Raw genomic sequence first — 7,975 nt, forward strand, 5'->3', positions numbered from 1 at the left:
CATTCTCACAGTCACTGAATTAGCATCTGTGGCACAAATAAGCTTCAGAGACTGACTTGTTTTTTAGAACCGACATTTGACACTTGGATGTTGGCTTAATTTTTACCCAAAGAGAAATTTGACCCTAATAAAAAAACACTATACTGTGGTGAATACTTACCTCAACTTTGATGGTTTTTTTCACAGCTATTTATTTAGAAAAAAAGTAAACACGTTACAAGGACACAATGCACATTGCAGAGTACATGAATGGGAAGTAGGAATTCCTCCTCTCTATACTTACACTCCTCCCTAACAAATGTCAAGTCATCATCTCCATATTGTGTGTCCCACTTTTCGAGTTTCACTAAAGTGTTGTCCAAGTGCACAAGATGTAAAACAATGTATTAGTTTTTTAAGCCATTCACCAAGTCCCCGTCAAGATGCCATTCAATTTAAATTTTTTGAATTTAAATTGTGCTAACTTCAACGCAGTAACATTAAAAATAAAACATATTAGAACTCATTTTTGTCGGACACAAGAACAACTCGAGCATATTTTTCGGGAGCTGAACTAGGGCTTACAAGTTTGCCGTGCCCCTGGGGACCAGTGCGAGGTTGTGCGGCAGATCCCGGCGTGGAGGGTCCAGACACTCCCACAGCGCAGACTTTGCTATCCACACAGAGCGTTTCTGGTGTGGCTTATGCAAAAGAGACAATACAGGGAGTGCAGAATTATTAGGCAAATGAGTATTTTGTCCACATCATCCTCTTCATGCATGTTGTCTTACTCCAAGCTGTATAGGCTCGAAAGCCTACTACCAATTAAGCATATTAGGTGATGTGCATCTCTGTAATGAGAAGGGGTGTGGTCTAATGACATCAACACCCTATATCAGGTGTGCATAATTATTAGGCAACTTCCTTTCCTTTGGCAAAATGGGTCAAAAGAAGGACTTGACAGGCTCAGAAAAGTCAAAAATAGTGAGATATCTTGCAGAGGGATGCAGCAGTCTTAAAATTGCAAAGCTTCTGAAGCGTGATCATCGAACAATCAAGCGTTTCATTCAAAATAGTCAACAGGGTCGCAAGAAGCGTGTGGAAAAACCAAGGTGCAAAATAACTGCCCATGAACTGAGAAAAGTCAAGCGTGCAGCTGCCAAGATGCCACTTGCCACCAGTTTGGCCATATTTCAGAGCTGCAACATCACTGGAGTGCCCAAAAGCACAAGGTGTGCAATACTCAGAGACATGGCCAAGGTAAGAAAGGCTGAAAGACGACCACCACTGAACAAGACACACAAGCTGAAACGTCAAGACTGAGCCAAGAAATATCTCAAGACTGATTTTTCTAAGGTTTCATGGACTGATGAAATGAGAGTGAGTCTTGATGGGCCAGATGGATGGGCCCGTGGCTGGATTGGTAAAGGGCAGAGAGCTCCAGTCCGACTCAGACGCCAGCAAGGTGGAGGTGGAGTACTGGTTTGGGCTGGTATCATCAAAGATGAGCTTGTGGGGCCTTTTCGGGTTGAGGATGGAGTCAAGCTCAACTCCCAGTCCTACTGCCAGTTTCTGGAAGACACCTTCTTCAAGCAGTGGTACAGGAAGAAGTCTGCATCCTTCAAGAAAAACATGATTTTCATGCAGGACAATGCTCCATCACACGCGTCCAAGTACTCCACAGCGTGGCTGGCAAGAAAGGGTATAAAAGAAGAAAAACTAATGACATGGCCTCCTTGTTCACCTGATCTGAACCCCATTGAGAACCTGTGGTCCATCATCAAATGTGAGATTTACAAGGAGGGAAAACAGTACACCTCTCTGAACAGTGTCTGGGAGGCTGTGGTTGCTGCTGCACGCAATGTTGATGGTGAACAGATCCAAACACTGACAGAATCCATGGATGGCAGGCTTTTGAGTGTCCTTGCAAAGAAAGGTGGCTATATTGGTCGCTGATTTGTTTTTGTTTTGTTTTTGAATGTCAGAAATGTATATTTGTGAATGTGGAGATGTTATATTGGTTTCACTGGTAAAAATAAATAATTGAAATGGGTATATATTTGGTTTTTGTTAAGTTGCCTAATAATTATGCACAGTAATAATCACGTGGACACACAGATATCCCCCTAAAATAGCTAAAACTAAAAACAAACTAAAAACTACTTCCAAAAACATTCAGCTTTGATATTAATGAGTTTTTTGGGTTCATTGAGAACATGGTTGTTGTTCAATAATAAAATTATTTCTCAAAAATACAACTTGCCTAATAATTCTGCACTCCCTGTAGACAACACAGCCCTAATCACAATCATAATTTGTTGGAAAACGTATTTAAGTTTCCTATTGATTTATCATAGAACTTGAAGTTAATGGCTGAATGCATGGTGATGAGACCTATCATTCAATCTACATTTTATAGCGTATGAAACTGCTCACCTGGACATGAACCTGAGCTCGGCTGATTAAGATTAGTGTCTCCTGTCCATCTTTCTTTAGCAAAACTTGAATAATACCACTGCTTACCTCTTATTGAATCTTTGGGTGCAGACTTAATTGAAGAGCCTTGTATAAACAGGCAGGGTGTGATGTTTAGGGAAACCAAAGAATACAGGCGCCATCATTTCTGCCAGAAGACTCATGGGGTGCAACGAAGCTTTTCATTGTGGACTGGCTAGATACTTTCTGCATTCAGAAAGAAAACAAGAAGGGCATACACCATAAACAATAATAACTGTATATAAATAATGAGACAAGAAATTAAGTGCAAATCAAGTTTCCCTGTGTTGCAGTGTAGCTGAATGTTTTTCAACAATTTGATTTACGGTAAAACACATACCAAATATTTCCAGCCAAGGTTTGTTTCAATCTTCAGCATGTTTTTCCTGCCATTGTCTTGAAACTGTTTCATCTGTCCCTCTCATTTGATGCTGTTTACAAAAACAAAACAGCAATATTGTAAAGGGAAAAAGGGAAATGAATTTAATGGAAAAAAAAGAAAAAAAGATTATGACCTGAAATCTCACCATTTCCTGAGAGTCACAGGTCCTTTGAGTATCCTTATGGTTTCTGCTCAAATTCAGTGTCTGAAAAGGGCAGGAACAAAACGAACCTTTTTAATCATAAAGAGAGAGTTCTGACACTGACGTTCTCACATCGCCATTGCACATGTAAACGAAAAAACCACCGCCACACCAGTGACATGGGTGGGGGCAGAGTGTCTTCGGTAAAAATGAGCCTTAAACACGCCATACCTGGTGTATGTCTGCTTGCAGCCTGCTTCAATACACCGAAAGAAACAACGTGGCTCATTCCGATGCAGTTTACAATGAAGCACGTAGCCCCTTGATGACTGAACTACCTTACCACAGAAATTACAGGTTAACATAACTCCATGTACTTTGGTAATTCCTCCCTAGCGAATTAAGCACGCCAAACACAGAAACTAATCCAGAGCAATGCTTCCCTGGCGACAGTAATGCTAACTCAACTCACAAATGCTAACTAAATTCACAACCTCACTCATAAAAAACGAACTGCTAAAATTATCTATAAACGCTGGGCTGGTGGATTTTTATAACAGAGATAACTTGAAGTTGCATGTACTCACCTCACCTCGAACTAATTGTATGCTGCCAGGATGTCTACAAATTCCGAAGATGCTGTGGTCCAAGCAGCAATAAATGGCGCTAATATACGAGTTCAAAACTGTGTCCGATAGCGAAGCCAACTTGAGTCTCCTGCATGAAAAAAAGAGCGGTTGGCACACAGCTCAGCAGCGCACCGCGCTATTGGTCATTTTCAGGTGACGTCATCCCGCAATATAATGTCGCTCTTTGTTTCTTTAGGAGGAGGTTCGAATTTGATCAGAAGTCACGTCTGCAGACCGCTGCAGCCACGTCTTGCCTTGCTTCCCCTTTTTTTGGTGAAATGGTTCGCTTATACTGCACAATGTTGCAACCAGAATTTTTTTTTCTCTGCAATTCGAACGTAAAACGTCTGTACACAGTTTACCAGCAGTTTAGCTACCAATCAACAGCGATCACACAAACTCAAAATTTAAGGCGGACCCACTTAAGGTGGTCTGATAATATGGCGTGAAACACAACAACATAAAGTTGTTTTAAAAATAATAATTAAAAAAGATTATTGAAATCAATTTTATTCACAACCATGAACTTTATTTTTAACATCTTCTTTTGCTGTTGATTTTTTTTTATCAGAAGGTTAACAATGATATACTGCAGGCCTAACTTTTAATCTGTATATCAGTATCTGAATTTTAAAATAAAAAAAAATACTATCAATTTTATTGTCTTTCACTGCTGATATTTGCTTTTTTTTTTTTTAAATGGTATTTACTGGTTGTATTATTACAGTGGACCCTATTGTTTAACATCTTGCTTCTGTAAAAATGAATGTTTTTGTTTGCTTAAAAATCTACAGCTTTATACTGTGAATTCCAATGTGCACAACCCGAAAAGATGTAGTTTTACTCAAATAATACCGTAAAATCTAAGTTTTTCAGACATTTTCAACGTTACAATATTTAATTGTAAAATGTATGCATATTTATTTGTTTTCACAGACAATATTTATAATTTCAACATTTTATCACAGTAAAAAACAAAGTTTTATCCAGTCTCACAATTAACGGTTATTCAATCTATTTAATACAGTAAAAGGAAGTTTTTGGTTTTACGCTCCATTACCGTTGGAATTTGACGGTGTTTTGCTGTATATTTTACTGACTTTTTTTACAGTGTGTCATAATGAGAGGCTGGCCTTGCAGACAAACTCAGCTGCCCACAGAAATTTGTCAGTACTACCCATATCGAGATGAACTCACCCTTGAAGATGGCATTGTCATGAAAGGCCCAAAGACAGTGATCTCAAAGTCTTTGCAAAAGGATTATATCGCCATCCTCCACAGAGGGCACCCAGGCACAGAAGCTACTAAACACAGGGCTCATGGTATCGTGTTTTTGGCTGACAATGACTGAAGATATAGAGCAAGAAACAACTGTGTGTCTGGTGTGCAACAGCATCAGGCCACATCAACAAAAAGAGCCACTCAAGCTACATCCAGTGCCGGACTTACCTTGGTCAACCGTCGCCACTGACATCTTTGAGTGGAATGGGCAACATCACCTGGTTGTAGTTGACTCTTACTCAGGTTGGTTCAAGGTAGACTTGCTTCGTGACCTAACTGCCAACACCGTCATTACGAAGCTCAAAAGACACTTTTCCGTCCATGGCTGGCCGCACAAAGTAATATCAGACAATGGCACCCAGTTCACTAGCCAACGCTTCGCAGACTTTGCTTTGGCCTTGGACTTTGTTCATGTGACAAGTAGCCCAGAATATCCGCAGGCCAATGGACTGGTTGAACGTGTAGTTCGCAGTGCAAAGCAGTTGATGGAAAGGTCAAAGAGAGATGGAACAGATGTCTTCCTCAACTTACGCAATCTCCGCAATGTTCCACGAGATCAAACACTAGGTTCTCCAGCTGAAAGGCTGATGTCAAGACAGACACGCACTATCCTACCTGTGTGTAAACGTCTGCTCATTCCCAGCACCAAAAGCAACAGAGCTGTTAAAACAAACCCAGTTCATAAGCACCATGCACAAAAGAAATACTATGGCAAGACCAGCAGACCCCATGTCCCCTCATGCCAGGTGAGGTTGTGAGGATGCAAATGCGTCATGGACATGACTCCTTAGGGACTATCAAGGAAGGCGGAGAATACAGGCGGAACCGCAGGCATGTCCTCCCAGTCCCTGAACCACCACCACTACACGGAGATTCCCAAGATGATTCCATCGTGGCCCAACCACCAACCGCAAGTTCCCCACAGCACATCCAAAGACCTGTGCAACACACTGAGGAACAAACATGTAGCCTCACACAAGACTTGGCACAGGACCCTGTCCAGTCCCCCTGTCGTCTGGCAAGTAATTACATGATCTTGAGAGTTTGCAAGCTAAACCCCAAGTATGAACACCAGGGCATAAGAGATGGACTGTAACATGAAAAAAAAAGAAAGAAAAAATTAATGGACACTACATGTGACGTGATGTTGACAAGGTTAAATGTTTACTATGTTCTTACCAATGACACAGTTCCAGGTGTGAAGTGAATCGTTAATGTCCAGGCTAGAATGTTATGGATTAGTATATGTTGTTAATGCATTATGCTAAAGATGTTGTTAGTCATTTATACAGTCCTAAGCTAAAGAAAGGGAATGTAGAACATTTGACTAGTATTGTTCATTAATGCTGGTTTCATATACCTGCTCCAAGTGAGAAAGGTCTAATGCTGGATCCGCCCCCGGGAGTCGAGCTGCTTGCATGTAATGTCTGCTCAGTTACATAGGAAAAAAAGCTTGCAAGAAATCACGAATCCAGCATCATTACTGAACATCAAACACAACCATTCTGCCATGACCCGGATTCAAACCAGGGTTGCTGCAGCCACAACGCAGAGTACTAACCACTATATGATCACGGCTGCACAGCAACCCATCGTCTGCATAATACATCATCAAAACACGTCTGGCTTTTCGTTGCACTTACAATCTTTATTGTGCTTTTTTCCTTTATGTAGATCTCAAAAATCTGTGTCAACGATGCGCACATTTATGCACAGTAACAGTATCTGCATTAACACAGGGACGTCTCGTGGTCTGACGGTAAATACATTTTGGTGTTCTTCTGCACACCGTACAGGTCAGCTGTTACACGCAGATACCGGGTTTTTACGGTGGATTAAGAAAAAGTGCAACATCCAGACTGTAATTGGCAGTGAAAAGCACAACATGTTTGTAGTTCCAATGTTGATACAACCTAAACGTGTGAATCTTAAAATGTACAGTCCTACTTAGTGGGTTTCAAATAGTGATGTGCGATACCACTGATTTCCTTTCCGATCCGATACCAAGTAATATTCAGGGTGGTATCGACGATACTGATCCGATACCCAGTAGCGGTTTTAGATACGGGCGACACGGGCGGTTGCCCGGGGCGGCATCACGGGCATCGGCAAAAAAAAAAAAAATGCTCGTACTCATGCTCCCCCGACGTCAGCCAGCGCATATTGGGAATGCCATAGGCAGCGATCGGTTTTCTATCGCCCATTTGCTGGGAGTAAAGGCGCCCTCCGTTTGCGAGGTGCGCCTGCTGCTTGCGGCACAGGGAGGAGAGGGCGGGGCGGCGGGGGATTCTCTGGCTGGCTGGAGCAGCATCTAATAACCAACTCGCAAAATAAAACAAAATAAAAACAAAACAACAAACACGAAAACACCAGACATTATGATACAGACTTATAATTTGCACCGATGTTTTTTCAAAATTCTATACGCGAAAAGTGAGCGCAAGAGCCCTCGGTGCACCTGCTCGCTGCTGAAGTCAAAGTAAACTTTATTGTCATCTCCGCTACATACAGTCCAGTATATAGAGGGACGAGACGACGAGGCTCCAGTTACAGCAGTGCAAGTAAACAAACAATAAATATAAGAAGAGTAAGAAAATGAATATACACTTTAGGACTCGGGGTAAAGGGATCAATAACAATTTAAAATTTACAGTTTGATGATTTAAAGTCTCAAGGGGAGGGGGGTCGGCTGCTTCCAAATAGAGCACATTTCATTTATAATGTTGTAAATCCAAGCCCATTATGGATTCATGATTTGAATCCTGGGTTGTGTGAAATCTCAGAAATGCACCTTAGACAAAGTGAATCTGTGAACTAAGGTGTAGGTCTGTTAGGTAATGTTGTGGTGATCCTCGGGTTGAGGGATGGGTGTTCATACTGGAGTGCAAAATTAAAACCAATGGAAGATGGACAGGAAAAGTTCAAAGCCATCAGGTGCTCAGTTTAGAAAAAATAGAAAAGAAGAGGAGGAGAAACGAGCAAAAGATACAGGTAAGCAGATGTGTCATTGGATAATGGCAGGTCATCCTGAAACAATCAGAATCAGAATACTTTATTAATCCCTAA

The 7,975-nt window shown here is 41.3% G+C and overlaps 1 long non-coding RNA gene across 2 annotated transcripts; it reads right to left on the reverse strand.

The window, feature by feature from the left end:
• Positions 1-2,309: 2,309 nt before the first annotated feature.
• On the reverse strand, positions 2,310-4,758 carry LOC109196332 (uncharacterized). Of its 2 annotated transcripts, none has more exons than XR_002057845.2 (4): positions 3,587-4,758; positions 3,003-3,062; positions 2,816-2,906; positions 2,310-2,661 (listed from the first exon to the last, which is right to left on the reverse strand). It is a non-coding gene; the product is annotated as an uncharacterized LOC109196332 (long non-coding RNA). The 2 variants fall into 2 exon arrangements; XR_002057844.2 differs by having other exon boundaries at positions 3,231-4,758.
• Positions 4,759-7,975: the final 3,217 nt, after the last annotated feature.

The sequence above is a fragment of the Oreochromis niloticus genome, linkage group LG22 (genome assembly GCF_001858045.2).
Source record: "Oreochromis niloticus isolate F11D_XX linkage group LG22, O_niloticus_UMD_NMBU, whole genome shotgun sequence".
In the NCBI taxonomy this organism is placed as follows: domain Eukaryota; kingdom Metazoa; phylum Chordata; class Actinopteri; order Cichliformes; family Cichlidae; genus Oreochromis; species Oreochromis niloticus.